The following is a 19,102-nucleotide window of genomic DNA, read 5'->3' as shown; positions in this document are numbered from 1 at the left end:
CGTGACAATATAAACTTAGGAAAAATAAAATTAAACTACTCTTTGGTCACACTACCTCGTATAAGTGGCTATATGTTTTAAGGTTTTAGCCACATTACTAATAAATACAATGGTTGTTCGTCATATTTCGCCACATTATTAAAAATGTGGCTAACAAATGTGACATTAGGTCACAAAACGTAATATAAGTGGCTATATCTTTTACATTTTAGACACATCTCTTATCAATACAATAGCCGTTTGTCACATTTGGCCACACTATTAAAACACGTGGCTAGTTAAATGTCAAAGTTTTCCCTTAGAGTGTGGCTAATACATGTGATTTTGGTCACATGTATCAAAGATCAAACAAACTATGACTGTAGGTAACATTTCGCCACACATTTTTATAATGTGGCAAGCTTATGTCACAATTTTTTTTCCCAAGTGTAGCGAAAAGTACCTGAGTCGGTATATAATGGTCACATGAAGAAAAACATGTGTGGCCAAAACTAGTCTAGAAGGTTTTCGAACATGGTCAAAGACCTTTTAGCCACACATTTAAGCCGAAGTGTGGCAAATCGCCCAGACCACATGTATGGCTAAAAGTCGTTTTTCACGTAGTTTGCTGAGAGAAAGAACCGAGCATTGATTGAAGCTGCAAGCATGATCCTAGAATATTCAAAGTTTCTCGGTCAATTCTAGAACGAAGTTATGAATACTACTTGTTATACACTCAATCGTGTTCTGACGTTTAAGAAGCTTAAAAAGACAACTTACGAGCTTCTCAATAACCGTAAGCCTAATTTAAAGTTTCTCAAACCATTCGGGTGTCCTTGTACGATGCTCAAATGAGATGCGGGTAAATACGATGAGAAGGCTATTGAAGGTTATTTTCTGGGCTTTGCTTCGCCTAAGAAACGAGTCTTTAACTTTTCTTCGGGTTGTGTAGAAGAATGATACCATGTAAATTGTCAAAGCTACACTACAGCACCTGTTGGCAAGTGGCCTGATTGGATGTTTCACTATGAGGAACCATTTAAGTCTTTTACTCCATCGGTTGAAGTACCTAGTAAAGATTTGATTCGTGCTTACTTGGAAGAAAAAATGTTTTCCATATCAAGATCTTTTAATTATAATGATACTGGGGTACAAGATCAACCTAAGATATCTGATAATGTTTCCATTTCATCAGAATATGGTCATTTTGAAGATTCTTCTTCTGCACCATTCATTGACACTTCGGAAGTTACTGAGGTAGTTGCTGGAGATTCTCAAACTGTAGTAGCTGAAGAAAATCTTACTAGTTTAAGTGATAATGTTGTAGTCTATGAGAATCCGACTCTTCGGATTAACACTTATCATCCTCAGGACAACATCATTGTTGATCTTGATGTAGGTGCTTCGTACGCGACATCAAATTGCCAATGTAAATGTTGATAATGTCTTATGTGCTTATGTTAGCTAATGTGCATACTTCGGGTGTCATGAATATCGCCTGATACACTTGTTTCTTATCTCAAGTTGAGCCGACGAGTGTCCCAATGACACTTTAATATTCTTCATGGATTGAGGCAATGCAAGAAGAGTTGCAACAGTTTGTGCGACTGATTGTATGGGATTCCACTGATAAGCCTGAACGGGTTAAGAAGCCTATCCTGACAAAATGGGTGATTAATGTAAGAAAGATGATCGTGGGGTCATAATGAGAAACAAAGCATGATTAGTTGTGCAAGGTTTTCATCAGCAAGAAGGCAAAGATTACACTGAAGTATATGCTCCTGTTGCAATATTGGAGTCCATATGTATATTTCTTGCCAATACTGCATTCAAGATCTTAAAATATATCAAATGGACGTTAAGAGTGCGTTTCTTAACGGGAAACTTCATGAAGAGGTGTTTGTGAAGCGGCCTCCTGGTTTTGAAGATCCTTATTATCCAGATCGTGTTTACCAATTAAACAAGGCTCTCTATGGTCTACACCAAGCCCTGAGAGCTTGGTACAACACCCTTGCAGACCATCTTACAGATAGTGGCTTCAAACGAGGGACTATGGATTGTACTCTCTTTCACTAGACAGTTGGAGAAGATCTACTCCTTGTCCAGATTTATGTCGATGACATTATATTTGGCTCACAATTTTCATCAGACGAATTGGAAGATACCGTTGATCAGACCCTTTACCGAGTTATGATTGGTTCTTTAATGTACTTAACGGCATCGATATAATGTTTGCTATTTGCTTGTGTGCCAGGTATCAAGCAAGTCCCCGAGTGACTCGTCTGGCGGTTGTGAAGCGTATTTTTTATTATATAAGGGGTAATGTTGACATAGGGTTATGGTATCCCAAGGATGATAGTTTCGATCTTACTATTTTTTCAGATTCTAACTATGGAGGATGCAAGATCAACATCAAGTCTACGACAGCGGGTTATCAATTTTTAGGAAACCGACTTGTTTCTTGGCAGCATAAGAAGCATAAAACGGTCTTCACTTCAACCACTAAAGCTGAATACGTGGCAGCGTCGAGTTTCTGTTCACAGGTTTTATGGTTCAATCAACACTTGCGAGATTACGGGTTGAAGTTTCTTACCACTCCCATCTTTATTGATAACTCTGCTGCCATATGTATAATGAAGAACCCCGTGCAACACTCTAAAACGAAACATATTGAGATTTGTTATCATTTTATTCGTGATTGATATGAAAAGAAACTAATTGACATAGAAAAAAAGGTGCACACGGTTCACCAAAAAGCATACCTTTTTACCAAAGCATTTAATAAAACAATATTTAAATTTTTGCTTCGTTTAAATGGTTTAAAATCTCTTTCCGAGATCCCAAAGCTCGGGTAATCATTTTTATGTGTTTGTATAGATTTTTTTGTTAGTTCTCTTTTCTTTAATATTTTGGTTTTTTGGGGGAGAAAATGGGAAAATACAAAAATATTATGATTTATGTTTGTACAGATAAAATCTTCAAATATTTTAAAAATCCCAAAACATTCAAATATTTTAAAAGTCCAAAAACATTAAAAAATGTGCTCCTCAAAATGAGTTTTGAAGAAAAAGACGAAAATGATAGTACATTGATCATTTATATCATAAATTTTAGTATAAAAAAATGCATAAAAGACTGTGTGCATGATTGCATTGGTGCATTGGTAGGTCTTAAACAAACAAATAGGGTAGAGTATTTAATATAAACATTAAAATTTCCAAATTGAAAGATGTGTTAGTCTCTTGCAAAAGTCTTGGTAATGAATGCAGAAAAGTAATAGTCTGTCATACTCAAGCTTTATGTCTATTTGATCAAAAAAATAAAAAATTCAAAATAAAAGCGTATAGTTAATGGTTAACACTTCAATGGTGTATGGTCTTTTGGCCTCAAATCTTGTATTTACGGGATGCATCAAATTTCTGGACATTATGAGTCTTTATGCGGCTTATCATCTGGGTATTCATAAACATGAATATTAAATATCTTTATGAGCGAATCCTTATAAGATCAATAAAAAAATGGCTGCACTATTTACTATAAAGATTACAAGGATTTGGAAGCATGTCCAGTTTGTAACAAGTAAAGGTGGATGAGAACACTAACAAAACATATATAAACATGTCCGCTAACGTACTGTGGTACTTTCTCGTTATTCCATGATTCTAGCGTCTCTTTCAATCAAAGACCACATCAAAGAATTTAACAAGGCGCACCACGAGTACCAATAAACCTGGTGTTTTACGCCACCCATCAGATTCACCATCATGGAAAGCCATAGTTGACAGGTACAAGCGATCCAAGAAATCTTCGTCTAAGGATTTGTACTGGTGGGGTCGACGTACATAGAGGCAACAAAAACCACAGTGTGTGGCCTGTTTAAGCAGCCATTTACAACCTTCCACTTTGGATGTGTATGAGAAAAGAAAGTTTATCATGCTTTCCATATTAATATTTGGAGTGCTAGGAAATGATATTGATGTGTTTTTACAGTCTTTAATTGACGATCTTGCATCTTTATTTGATGTCGGGGAGCCAACATATGATGCATATAAACAAGAAATATTTACATTACATGAAGTTGTGTTATGATCGATTAATGATTACCATGTTGTTGGTACACTATGTGGTTGCCATTACAGTGGATTCAAAGTTTGTGTAGTGTGTTGGGGCGACACTCAGTGTGTCGACTTTATCACACAAAGAAGCAGAGTTAAGCTGCCCACAGAAGGTATCTATCATATGACCAACCTTTCAGAAAACAAACAAAGACGTTCAACGGAAAAGAAGAGATAAGAACCGCTAAAGAGCCTATGATAGGGGAAGAGATATACGACGAGGTTAAAAACATTAAGAATGAATGGGGAAAGGGATCAGAATTTGCTCTTCCGGCATCTTATCAAGCTCTTCTACAATGATTTCTTTGCTACAAATTGACTTGAATAATAAACAAAGCCCGATTATAGCATTTCTCATTGGTTCTGGCATGATGGACCGTATTGCAAGGAGCAGAAACTGTTGCATAAGCATGTGATTCACACATGCCCATTGCTAACCTTCATACACCTTTCAAATGGATACATCCAACGAAAGTATGGTGGCTCACATAATTTGATCACTTTTGTACTTTGTACAAATTCACTACTAACTTGATCAAACACGCTGTTATTCGTACACTATTCCTCCCTTGTGCGCGTCTTATTACCAATAAGAAACGGACCCATGGGATACAATGTCTACAAGACATAAATATGAACTCGTGCATACTCATTCATAGTAAAGGAAAGTTGGTGTATTGCTTGATAACATGGATATACCTTGTCGTAGGGAGTATTTTCTAAGATTGCTAAATACTATAAATCATATATTTTGATCAGCATGATTAATGGTTTAAGTCAAGTTGGGGTGACATGGTAAAAATCAAATTAGGCCCAAAATGTGATTAGAGGCTAATAGTTTTTTATATCTAGTTCCTTAATCGAAACTTAAACTATCACAGAAATACTTGAAAACTTTTTTATAAGATTTAAGTGGACAACAATATCAATGACCGACTTAACGAAAGTCATAATAAAAGCCAAACAATAAACCTGTTATGGAGGATTTCTTGATCAATATGATTCTCTGCTCAACTCACAAAAATATGTACTGCTTTCGTAGATTAAATTTTATATTAGTTTTAGTTTTAGTTATGTTTTTGGTTTTAATTCAAAAATATTCAAAATTCAAAAATATTTTGTTTCTGCTTTATTTTCGATTTCCAAGCATTGTGGATAAGAATTTGAAAAGAAAAGACAAAAAGAGTTTCCCACGATTTTAAGTTATGTGATTATATCGTAAAACACGTTAAATTATGATTTTTTACCTTTAGGGTAAATGTTTTAACTTATTTGTTTATCAAAGCATGGCTTTGATGGTTATTTAAATGGTTAAAATGGTAAATTTTTTATTTAAACCATCCCATTCGTTACACTGTTGTAACGAATGTGAACACATTCGTTAAAAGTAAATAATGAATGATGGTCATTAGTTGCATTATTGATAACGAATGGAATACATTCATTATTGATACATTCGCTTTTGTTGATCTGATAACAAAAGGACATCAATAGTTAATCATGGATAACGAATAGCTAATGAATAGATGGCTATTCGTTAGTTGATAACGTATGAGTTGCTTCATTATTGTTTATTAATTAATGAACTAACGTATGAGTGCTCTTTCGTTAGTTCAAACATAACGAATAGGCTCATTCGTGCACCTAGGGTTGCATGCAAAGTTGTAAGGTATAAGAGCTGAGATCAAACGAATGGACTTCATTCGTTTAGATCTGAACACAAAGAAAAGAGTGAAATACAGAGTTAAACTCTGCCATTTATGAAAATCCAAACATCTTTGTAACGAGTTTTTATCAATTGAACATTGATCAAAAGGTATTAACGAGTTCAAAGATATATGTTTCATCGATTTTTAAAAATGTTTAATAGGTTAATTAGGTCATTACATGAACGGGTCTTAACTGAGAATAATTGATGGTTTAATTGGTAACCTTTATTCAATTAGACGATTAAATTTGATCATCGATGTTAATTGGTTCACAATGGTATAAATCTTAGGTCCAAACATGAAGATTTGAGCTTAGTCGGATCTTCAAACTGTGTTTTGACATTGATTGTTCATACTAATTTTGACCTTGACTCTCTGAAGTCAAATAATCAATTTGTCTTTTCCTATTCGTTGTGGATAACGAATGGGATAACCATTCGAATAGATTTATGACGAATGATACTATTCGTATACATTAATAACGAATAAGCTCATTCGTATATATCTAGGACTAAACAATTCATTCATTAAATGATACAAATAACGAACGGAGTCATTCGTTACTTAAAACCTAACGAACGAATAGCGTATGAGACTTTAAATTTTAAACATATTGTAATATTTCACTACGTTTTAGTGAAATATTTTGGTTTTATTATTATTGTGTTGAAATATAATGTTCTGTTTTCACAGAAATAGCCGGTGAACAACTCGTTGATGCTCTTGTACAAAAAAAACAATAGATCAAGTATAACACGAACCTCAAGTACAAAATGCACCTCAACAAGCACAATCTGCTGAAGATGTTCAGGTTGCTGAACTACTGTACGACAAGAAGCATAATATTTGTGCTTTCTTGCTCGACAATTTTGTTGGTAGAGATCTATTTGGAGATATGATTTATTTTCTTCGCCGTTCGAGGATCTATTATGCTATCTCGGCTTACGTACCAGTCTACTTTAGTATTATCGGCCCATTCTCGGATTCTGCTAAATATGTTGATGCTGAAAAGCATATTGAATCCGATATTCATAACAAGAGGATAGTGATTGATGTGGATGTGGTACACAAAATATTACGGTTTCCTGATACCGTAGATGACCTTTGCGAGTTCGACAAGAAGTTTATTAGAGGCTTATTCCAAGGTTGAATTACAAGGGTAAGTTGGACTAGTCATAGTACAACAGGGCATATCTTTGTGAACACTTAGTTACCTACTACACGTACTTATTCACTGCCTTGGGGGGGGGGGGAGAAAAGGTGGATACGATGAATGCCAGATCATGCTTTAATATGCATTCGTGGCTTTAGTACTCAACAATCCATTTAAGTTCTCTGAGTGAGTGTTTTACCATCTTAAAGAGAACTGCATGACTCGTCACCGCAAGAACAAGTTCCTGATGTATTAAAGGTTCTTACAATTAATTATTGATCACTTGGCGCCTGATCTGGTACGTGATCCGGCGTTGGTGGACGATGTGATGTTTTTGGAACATATGTCTGAGGAGACTATGAAATGGTTGAGAAAGTATCATAACCAAACACCATAGAACATGCCTAGATACAAAAGGTTTATAGGTCATGTTGCAAGACCTAATTATGTATGTCCACCTAATGATCATTGAACTCACGATAATTCATATTTAGAACGTGGAGGTGGACCAGGTGGGAACGATGGTAGAAATGGTGGTGATGGAGGAAATGGAGGTAATGCTGGTAATATGGTTGCAGCAGCTCGTGCTGATGATGCCAATTTCAAGAACAAATGTGGTTAGACCAGAGGAAAATGGTTAGCCACATCTCATACTTTCAACGTGGGAATCGTGAGCTACATGCTTTAGTTACTGCTCAGGGGGGATAAAAGAACAAGAATATGTCATCCTTCAGCTTGTGCTAAGGTTGAGGGTGCTGATAAGAAATTAGTTGTGTTTCAAGACACTACTAATGTGCAACCTATTGAGTAAGTGAAGGCCAATATGGTTTTATTTATTGATAGCACGAGGGGTGTCGTGATGACCATGGTGAACGCCGATGAGATCGAGGAAGGAGAGTTCATTGATTATTCATTATCCAGAGATCAAATCGCGTTACTGCTCGGGTTTGCTCGGGTTGAACGATAAGGAGTTAGATAAGTTGGAGAATGAGAAGGATGTTGAGGTGATTTATGATGAGGTGGTCAGATTCCATACGAGTATTCCATCTCTGGATACGTCGTTTAATTAAGATGAGGTTGTGGTTGAAGACGTGACAGCCGAGGAATACCCTGATATGTACACGCATAAGAATACAGATGAAATGGTTCCATTCATCACAAGCGGCTGAAGAGCATCTCGGGAAGAAGAAACAAAAGGATAAAGTAAGCGTGACTGGGTTGGGTTCGAAGAATCCATATTTTGAAGGTATGTTTGGACACAATAAGGCTCGATTATTGAAGCTTATTGATGTACTAAGGTATGCAGAGCAAAAGGATGATAGACATATCAAAGTTTGTGCCACTAGTCACCAAATGAGTTCTTTAAAGTCTCGAAGACCGTCAAAGGTGATATTGTGTCTTGGTATTACGATTTTGAGCTTAAATTATGTAATATCAAGTGGGAACACAGTGCACACTATTATCAACATATTGCCGATGTTCTTATTTTGCTGGTGGGATGTGCGTACGCTGATAAATATGTCGTTCGCTATTCGTGGTTGAAGCCAGATGGCATATTGGTTATATCGACACTTGCTGTAAGAGGTACGCCATGGTTTCAACTTCTTTAAACCTTAGGTCACGACACGTAAGTATATTTACAAGATAGATCCAAGAAATGGTTGGAGGAAACTCGTACTAAAGGTAAAGCCGCCGCGAACGTTGAAGCTAGTGCCTGTGAAGACTTTCCCCCAAAGTCTTTACAAGACTCTCTGCAATAGTGAATCCGTCATTGTACATGGTACAGGTTTGAATACGGAGTTCATACAAGTGATCAACCCGATGTGGTTGGTTAACTTATCTAAGTCAGATAATGATGCGTTATTCAACAACAAGATCAGATGGGATGATATGAAATATTACGATCTCGCTATCCAATTTCAGCGCATGGTTCGTGTTTGCCATGCGTTCGTAATTTATAGTTGTGCTGATTGAAAGACGAAGACATTCAAGTAATCAAAGACAAAGAGCTCGATACAAGGGTGAGTTTGTTAATACATGGTTTTGTCGTCTCGTTTTTGTTTATCTGTTATATATATATATATAAATATATATATATATATATATATATATATATATATGCTATTCGTTATGTATTAGATCATTTGTTATATTATGTATAACGAATGTGTGCATCCATGTAAGGGCCATTCGGTTATGGGGATGTATAACGAATGGGCCCATTCACTAAGGTATTAGGTCATTTGTTAAGCATGTTTAACGAATGAAGGACAACGAATGACTCATTCGTTGTACCTTTAAGTTATAGATAGGGAATGAAGATGAATGATCCCCATTCGTTTTGAGATTTATAAAGAATGAGACCGTCTTCTATATAAATGTGTACCCTGTTCATAAATTAACTAAGTGTGTTATTATTAATTCCGAGATCTCGTTACTCTGCCCGATTCTCTACTCACACACTCGTGAAAGTAATCCCTTAATCGTATTATCATCTGAATATACAAAGAACCGTATCGTAACGTATAATTATGATTGATTGAATCCGTAATCAGTCATAACAGTGGTTGCACACGTGGACACGTAAATTTCAATACTAAATCTTTGCATTTTAAATTACCGTAAGAAATGATGTTAAAAGTGTTTGTTTTTATAAATAATTTTTAAAGTAACTTATAACAATAATTTAAAGTGAGTAATAAAAATGATAATGGAAAGATTCAAGATTTCAAAACTATCACCTTAACTTTAGAATCCACTTGACCTCTAATGATGGTAAACTCAAATGTATGATAAATTCAGTATTTTAATTTTTTTATGAAAAAGAGTAGTTTCGAGTCATATATAACTATTCCCTAGATTTTTTGGAAAACTAATATCAATTATACATAATAATCACCGAAAATCATAATTGTAAGTTAACTTTTATGTTGGAATTTAAGGATATATATTATCATTAAATTAAAGAACTCAAATATAACAACCGGTCGGAATGATCACATGAAAAACACCTAATCAACCCATGGTTGATTAAATTAGACAAAGTTCAAGTATTCCTTTGATTTATGAATTTTCAACCCAAGTGTAATATCAAAATAGTTGTGTTAAAAAATTACTTATAATATTACTTAACAAGAATATCAATTCATAACAAATGTTCAATATTTTAAAATCTAAACAGAAGGATATGTGTTTGACCAATTTTCAAGTTAGCCTACAAGAATTATTTTAACTATTTCTAGATTAAAACTTATAAAGTTGCACGAACAACATTTGTAATAAATGATAAAATAAAGAGTCTTTCGACATAACAAGACATACTATTTATAATTCTTGTATATAAAATTCAATTGTTTAAACACACTATTTCATCAAAAGATAATCAAGAACTAGTCATTATTTTAACATAAAATTGTCATATATTATTTCAAACCATCACAAGTTATCAAGTTTCATCATAATTTAAGGTGACAAGAAGAGTTTAGCTCATCATAATAATGAAATACACATCAAAATAGAAGAACATAGCATTCATAATTAATTTTTATATAATCTAACCAAAAGAACCAAGCTAGATGATTATGTGAATTCTTAGAACTCCTTCTTGATGTTTTATGGATCTTCAAGAGCTTCTTCTTGCCTTCAATCTTTTGGAATAACGGTATTAAGAGAATGATTTTTGTGTATCCAATTTGGTATATCCACAAGTGAGCATAAAAGACTAATTTATAGGCAAACTGCTTTAGGAGGCATGAGGCATGTCACATCAGGAATAGTCCATGCTGGTCTCCAAATCTCTGACAAAATATCTCTCGTACTTGAAGCATGTGCACATAGTTGACCAAGGGGTTGTGCCAATTCAAGCATGTCCTTGTCAGCAGACAATAGTACTTTCTTCTTTCGTCATGTTAGGCATGGGGTTGTGCCAAAATGGGTACATGGTTGTGCTTGACAAGACATTTGGTTGTGTCTCCTTGGGCATTGGGTGTGCTGGACCTCGCTATATGACAAATTGTACTTTTCTTTTGTTATGATTGATTTCAGGTTGTACCTAAATGAGCACAGGGTTGCGCTTGACTAGACATGGGTTGTGTCTTCCTGGGCATGGGCATGCTTAGCGTTTTTAAGCTTATTTCATCGCCTTTTTTCTTCTAGAAAAGTGCTCGTTTCTCGTTTATTAGCTCGTTTGTCCCTGAAAATTAAAATTAAACAAGTTAAGTATTATTTCTAACTAAAATTCCCTAGAAATATCAAATATTAGAGCGTATTTGATGTATAAAAGATATATAATTTTGTGTACATCAACAAATAATATAACATTTTGAAACATAAAGTATAAAACATATCAATTTTAAAACTAAGACAAGCGATGGAATTTGATGCAAACATAAATGACAATCTTTGTAATTCTGTATTTTAAATAGTATTTAATGAATTGGATATATATATATGACATATTAACAACATTATAAGGGCATATATAATATTTTTATATTTGCATAGATATATATGATATTTTGAATATTTGTAAGGGTATCTATTTATTTTTATCTACGTGGTAAAAATGATCAAAAAGGTTATGAAAATTACATTTAGATGTTCTCAGCATCTTCTAATAAACTTGAAAGTAAATCTGCTAGGGCCTGAGGTCACGACTACCCTTTTGGTTTCAAAAATGTTACTTTTTAAAGACGACCAATAATTGGCTCTGTGAGTTAAGATTATAATAATTCAATATCTCAGCATTTATTATTTTGGCTAAGTGACATATTTAGGTCTGATAATTTTGATACGATACACGAATACACGACACGAGACTACACGACTTTAACATGTATCAGGTATGTTCTTAACATGTTTCGTGTACTAAACAGGTAGACATGAAGCGACATGTTAATTTTCATGTCTAAACATGTAAAATAACTATTTACATGTTAAGTAGACGTTAGTAACTCATTAGATTTGTTGATAAATAAAAATAATAAATAATAAAATATGTTATATAACCTAAATAATTAAACCTAAGTTTTATACTAAACAACTTAACACAGACACATCATTCCAATCAAACATCAAGCATACGAAATCAAACCCTTCTCTGATTTCCCTCTCCGGTAGTTCGATGGTTTCCCTCTACATCTTCGGTAGTCACAGCCCTTCTATTCTCCAGTCTACCTCTACACAACTGCAATTCTCCGGCAGTCCGCCCTCCTCGCAGTTGCAGCGGCGTTACTGGCCACTGAACATGACAATCCTTCTCTGATTCTTTGACAGGTTTGTGTCTATCAATTTGATTGGATGGTTCAAGTGTCTATTATAGTTACATGTCATTCAAAATAATTTACTTGATTGGATGGTTCTAAGGCTTGTTGTTATGGGCAACATGAGGCGGGGGAAGGGTGTAGGAGAAATAGTGGGATCATGTATGTTTCTTAAGGTTTTTCTTCTGGAGTGGTTAAGACTTTAGATGGAGCCTCAATTATATGTAGATTTTATATGTTAATTTTTTATACTTTTTATTACTTTATATGTTTTTATGTTTTAATTATGTTAGTTTGGTGAGTTTTATTATATAGCTTTATTTCCAATCCTGTAACGAACCTGTTAGATACCGGCCGAATTTTTGTCGACTCGCACCCATAACGTCTGGTTTTTACCGATGCCTTTTCCGACCTAATAAACATTAATTTAAATATGATATACTTTTTATCATAATCTATACTAGTGTCGTAGCTGTTATGGACGTTTACAAATTTATTGAGTTTAGTGTTGGTAAAGTAACGAACCTAATCAACACTGACCAAATTCATGATACTTTGATCATATGTGGTACGTGTGCCGATCTTGTTTTGGCGTTTACGGATTTATTTATCTTTTCTTTAGTACGGGTTTTTACCTAATTTATGTTTAAATTCTGATTGATGCAATAGTAACATGTCAAGCTTTTTAGTGATACCCAATTGGTTCGGTCTCTTAGAAAAATCCAAAGCAAAAGAAACGAAACCTTAATAGCAACAATTAAAAAAGAATACTTTTGAATATTCATAAAAGTACATCAATATAATTAATTTACAACATAAAACCATGAAGTATAAACGTCCAAGCAACAATAAACTTGATCCAGATAGAGCATCATGATCATTTGGTTAATAAACCAATAATTGCCTTGATCTCTTGTTATAATATCAAATCACACATTAGCTTATTTTATTTCAGGAAAAAAATGATGGTTACTTAACTATTTAGTTGATTAAAGCACATTGTTTCCTGATTTCACCATCCTTTCTTGTTAGAACTCCAATTTGACCCATTTTAACCATTGATTTTTTGAAATCCTTGAAAAATGTAGACACATGAGATTGGGCTTGACGCTTGACGTAGGCACTTGTTTTCTTGTCGTTAAGTAGAGCAGCATCAGACTGAAACAATCCTCTCCTTTTCAAAACAATAGTGTAGTAATCATCATCGAATCTTATGAAACTCCCTGGATCCATTTCAATAAGGGTGGTTCTGTCGTTGGGTTTACACTTGCGTTTCAATTAAGTCACATAGTTCGAGTCTAGAGAGGGGTCAGCGTCCCCTTTGCCCATAAAGTTATACAACCGGGTTGATATGCTAGAGCAATGAGAAGTACCCACAGTGTGTCCTCCTATATATAGACAGAAATTTTGAGAAGTCATAGGTAATTGTTTATGGATAAGCTGTAAATTTGGATTGAAACATACCTGAAAGAACCACTAGGTCTTTGACACTTAAGCCCTTAGAACTAAAAGCTGCTTTGAGTTGAGTAATGTTAGCAGCAGGAGATGGTAGGGTCACACTCTCTGATGCTTTTGACACTCTTCCATCTCTTCTCCCTAACGGCACCGGCCAAGTTGGTCCTTTAATCTGAAAAAGAAACACGATTATAAATTAACACAGAAAAAGGAGAGTAGATTTATGCTCAATCAAGGTAGGGTAGAGGTAAAACACCTGTTGGATTGCATCTCGAGCTACCAAAGCTAAGATATCTGCACAAGAAACAACACCAGGACATGCTGCTTCGGTTTTTGAGGCATCAATAACTTGATATCCTCTAAGGGAGAGATTTGGTGGTCCATCTTTCTCGACTTGGTTATTCTTTGTAGAGTTTATTAACAAAGAACCGTCACATCTCTGCATAAAAATGATATTATTCAGTGATCATGATATATTATAAATTTTTAAGTGTATAAAATGGTTTATGTTATTGCACGGACCATGACAAAACAATCATGAAAATGCATTCGAAGCAAAGGCGCCGCAAGAGAAGGAGCTATGGAAATGTAGTTTGCAGTTGTCCTCTTCACAATGGCCTCGACTTTAAGCATGTCTTTTTGTAGAATCCCAATTTTAGGCCTTTGCCATTTGCGAAGCTGAGAATTATAGCAACCAGCAAAAGTTGGAGATATAGTGCAATGTATATTTTGATTGCCATATTTCTTCCACACACAGAGAAGCGGATATTAGGAGGGTGATATGAGTCTTGAATTTATACTAACCAGTATAAGCTGTTTTTCATTTAACTAATCAGACAACTAATCATTGTTTCCCACATGATAGTTAGTGGGATACCTGCATTGTACCTCAATGTAGTCAACCCTTTATTTTCATTTCACCTATTATATTCTAATGAAAAGGATCGGGTGGACTTTGGCTTGTTTAATATGTATATTATTTATGCACTACTCAATTACCTTCCTCGCAAGTTATGATTTAAGATTCTCAAATTGCATGCGCTGTAACTGTTTAAATAAAACTCGATTTTTTAAGTGAATTACAAGTTTCATGAAAGAGGATTTTATAACATTGTGCGATATTCCTTAAGATCTTGATTTCAAACTAATTTTTGATATAAATGGTAGAGATGGGTGGTTGTGAGCCAGATAAATAATCAAACAACTAACAACAATAAGATAAACAATAAAAGATTAAACGCTATGATTTTCATTTAAATCCGAACGTAAATTATGTAATCCACCCCGGGTGAGCTCCTCCTGGGTGGTGGCTCACACAATGACCAACAGACACAAAGGAGGCCCTTACACACTATTTATAGTTCCTTGAGTCTTGTTCTCCAAGCGGCGGCTTCTGTTGTAAAACCATGAAGGTCGCTAGCGACACCATGAAGTGTTGCAATTTGTCCGCCCGAACTCATGAAGTGTCGCAAGTGCCGGCGCGACCCTTCAAGTGTCGCTAGTTGCTTTCAACAGAATGAAAGGACCAGCCGCTTCATTTAATTGATTATATCATTCTCAAATTTGAACTCTACATAGTGTATACTCAGAACTACAGGTACGTATAAACGAAAAAAATTAATGAAATGTAACTGAAACAAAAGGAAATTCCAATTTTGTTATTGGATTAAAATTTTAACATTTTGTTTGCGTTAGTATTTATCTAAGATCGGCAATCTGTAAGTACATAATATGGAAGCGGAATATCATTCTATATTTGAACAAAGTTGGTTGGTTGCCTTTTGTTGTTGCTATTGCTTCCTACATGCAAACAGAATCTTTGTTTTGTTGGACCAAAAATAAAAGAAGCGTGTTAGACATGTGGTAATTAATTATTAAAAATTGGTTGTCAGTGGCATTTGGGTTTTTAATAATAAATTCACTTGCACCAAGCAGACTAGGAAAAAAACACTAAAGATATTAATTGGTATTCTGAAACTAAAACACGAACACAAATTGCCAAAGTTACAAATACTTTTACTAATAAGAAAATCTCTATCTAATAACTAATTACACGCTCAAGTAATTATAATGATTAGCTAACTCCTAGATTTACTCGAATTCAAATTTCAAATACAAATTCAAATACATTATACTTTATCTAACAACCATTAATAGATAAAAAGAACTCGTTTAAACTATCATCTTATCATTAGACCAAGTGAAAACATCATAATCTATGAATCTGCATCGACCTAACTCGCTGGACCAAATGCAGAGTTCACCAACATCCCCCACCCACCCCCCCCCACCCCACCCCCAATTTCTAAATTGTATTTGGGAGCTCGATGATTCCTAGAAGATATCTCATCTCCTTAAACTTGTTTTTTTCCCTTCGTTAAGATGTAAGCTCTTTGTTCGGTTCCGCTTACAAGAACAACATCAACTTCTTATGCCTCATAACATTCACAAATAAAGTGATATCGTGACTTTATATGCTCGGTTCTTTTATGGAATATGGGATTCAGTACTAATGCAATAGCTGAGGTATTATCGATCTTCAGACTGACCTTCTGAGCTGATTCCCCCAACAACTCACCTAATAAAACTCGTAGCCATATTGCTTGACACACAACAACAATAGCGGCCATATACTCAACCTCACAAGATGAGAGTGTTATAGTTCCTTGTTTTTGAAAGCACCAAGAAACCATATAGTTTCCATAATAGAAAATATGACCACTACTACTCTGACCTTCATCGGGACCGATGTTATGACTGCTATCACAAAAACCGATTAATCTACATGTACCTCCTCGTTCATGTTTAATTCCAAACACTATAGTTCCTTTCACATACCAAAGAATCTGTTTAATATCCAACCCGTGAGACTCACGAGGACTTTGCATACACCATCTGACTACCCCGAATGAATAAGCTAAATCAGGCCGGGCGTGAAGCAAATATCTCAAACAGCCCGCCACCTTTCTATACTTCGTTGGATCAACTTTGGTCTCTTCTTCGGCCTTTGAAAACGCCAGAACCGACTCCAAAGGAACATGAGTCGGATTAGTTCGTTCCATGTCCGTTTGAACCAATACTTTAGTTGCATATGCCTCTGGTTTTATTTTAATACCACCACTTTCGTGTATTACCTCACTGCCAAGATAATACGATAACTTTTCGAGATCCGACATCTCGAACTTTGGAATCATCCCTTTCATGAACTCAGAAACAATGTTTAGGCTCGTCCCTATAACAAAAAAATCATCAATTCAAACGGAAAAAATCATCAAATAGTTACCACATGTACGTTTTTCGACACACTAACTATTCATTTGAGCACCGAATAAACTTTATCTCATTTATGATCTGATCTAGCGTGGTGTTCCATGCTCTTGGTGCATGTCTAAGCCCGTATAATGCTTTTAATATTTTTAAAACCTTATGCTCTTCACCTCGTTTTCCAAACCTTTCCGTTTGATTAACATAAACGTTATCTTTTAGAATACTGTGCAAGAAGGTGGTTTTCACATCCAAGTGATGTATTTCACATCGATTTGCAACGATTAAAGAAATTAGCAAGCGAATGGTCTAGATATGAGCAACTGGAGAAAAGAATTCATCAAAATCAATCTCTGGTTGTTGAACATACGGTTTTGCCACCAATCTTGCCTTATGCTTTTTTATCGTATCGTTTGCGTTTCTCTTCACCTTGAATATCCATTTAACTCCAATATATTTTACACCTCCTAGTGGCTCGACTAGCCTCCAAGTATCATTCTTCAATATCAAATCAGTTTTAGCCTTGATTACTTTTACCCATTCTCCCTTTGAATTTGCATCTTCGTAATAAATAGGCTCTTAATTGGTCGAGAGCCATAACTCGTCATAATCAAAGTCAACATATAGAACATATTCATTTAACCTTCTTGGCTAGGATCTAGGACACACAAATCACGAACAAGACTGCAAGAGAAAATTAAATGAAGATGAATACGCGAGAGTTACGTGGTTCGGTCTAGACTAACCTACGTCCACCGGCTGCAACCAGGTTATTTTATTATTGCTACTGCCTCACTCGTGAAGAATTATATATACGAATCTGTATATATAGAGATACATTAGTTTTACTAGCTTATTCAACAAGAAACAAAACCGACCCTAATAAAGAGATATAAGGCCGGTCCAAAACCTCCCATGTCTTCTATCCTCATTAAACCCAAAACATTAGTCTTCAAGTAAAACGAGCCCAAACCAAGCCCAAGCCTCCACAAACCCGACAATCTCCCATTTGGAGGCTTGATAAACTTCAAACTGCCATCCGTTATGAAAACATGTACCTCTAGTAATCTCTTCAAATCACCTGATTGTAGCTGCCTTCTCATCAGTTAACCTAAAGGTCTGATGAAGCTCCCTCGAGCTCCAACACATCAGTCATGGCTATAACTGCCACCGGCTCGTTCTCTGTCCCAATCGACTCCCAATTACAAGAACTGTCGGATCCTGATATAATCTGAGAACAAACAACACTCTCCATACGTAGCAGGTAATCTTCCTGAACAGATGGAATACTATTTATTTTAACCCAGTGTCGTATGGTAGATATAACTGAAGCTTTGACTGACTGACTATCAGTACTCCCACTGTCATGAACACCTTTTACTGTTATCCTGAACCATTCCATACATGTTCAATCTGAATCTGACATGTGGCTCTGGGTTTATCTCCTTCAAAAACAAACCTTCTTCTACCCACTAGACTCTTTGAACTGAATTTTAACTTTCTTCTAAGATGGGGCGGTTACTCTCTCACACGGTAAACCGACCATGTACAGCGAATCCATCATTGTTCCTCGAGCCATGACAGGATTAAATTTAACCACATTCCGTTGCCCATTCCCAAACTTAACTTCATGCCCCTGATATTCCAACTGTCCAATGAAATCAAGATCCTCTTCAGGCCTAGAATAACCCTTCCATCGAATGATGACGCTTTTTCTTCAGTCCGATTAAATCTTAACAAATTAGTATTTGCAATCTGTGAAGGTCGTTCTGGTTGTATAAGAAATCCATGATTAATAATAAGATAAATAACCTATTTCACTTCAGAACCATCATAGATTTATCGAATTGGTTACTATTTCTAAATCTCAAAAAAGAGATAAAGATACCAAGGAATAGAATTTGATTAGTTGGTATTCAAAATATATGATTCAAGTAGTCAAGTCGAGAAAGAGATGGTTGATCAAAATAATTATTTTTTAAAGTTCTATTTTAGAGGGCAATATGAATGTTCTATCATGTTCCATCAGCACACTAAATAGGTTATACGATCTATCCACTTTGGAAGTAGGCCAATATTTTTATTGGAAAATCGGGGGTTTCCATGTCCACGGTCAAGTACTTATTACTTCTTGGGTTGTAATTGCTATCTTATTAGGTTCAGCCG

At 35.2% G+C, this 19,102-nt stretch overlaps 1 pseudogene; it reads right to left on the bottom strand.

Annotated features, from left to right (window-relative positions):
* Positions 1–13,198: 13,198 nt before the first annotated feature.
* LOC143617785 (peroxidase 27-like) lies at positions 13,199–14,412 on the bottom strand (annotated as a pseudogene).
* Positions 14,413–19,102: the final 4,690 nt, after the last annotated feature.

Source organism: Bidens hawaiensis, unplaced genomic scaffold (assembly GCF_021521415.1).
Source record: "Bidens hawaiensis isolate Kalapana, Puna unplaced genomic scaffold, B.hawaiensis_p1.1 tig00058169_1, whole genome shotgun sequence".
NCBI lineage: Eukaryota > Viridiplantae > Streptophyta > Magnoliopsida > Asterales > Asteraceae > Bidens > Bidens hawaiensis.
Note: the sequence above shows the minus strand (reverse complement) of the source record. Positions and strands in the feature narration are given on the sequence as shown.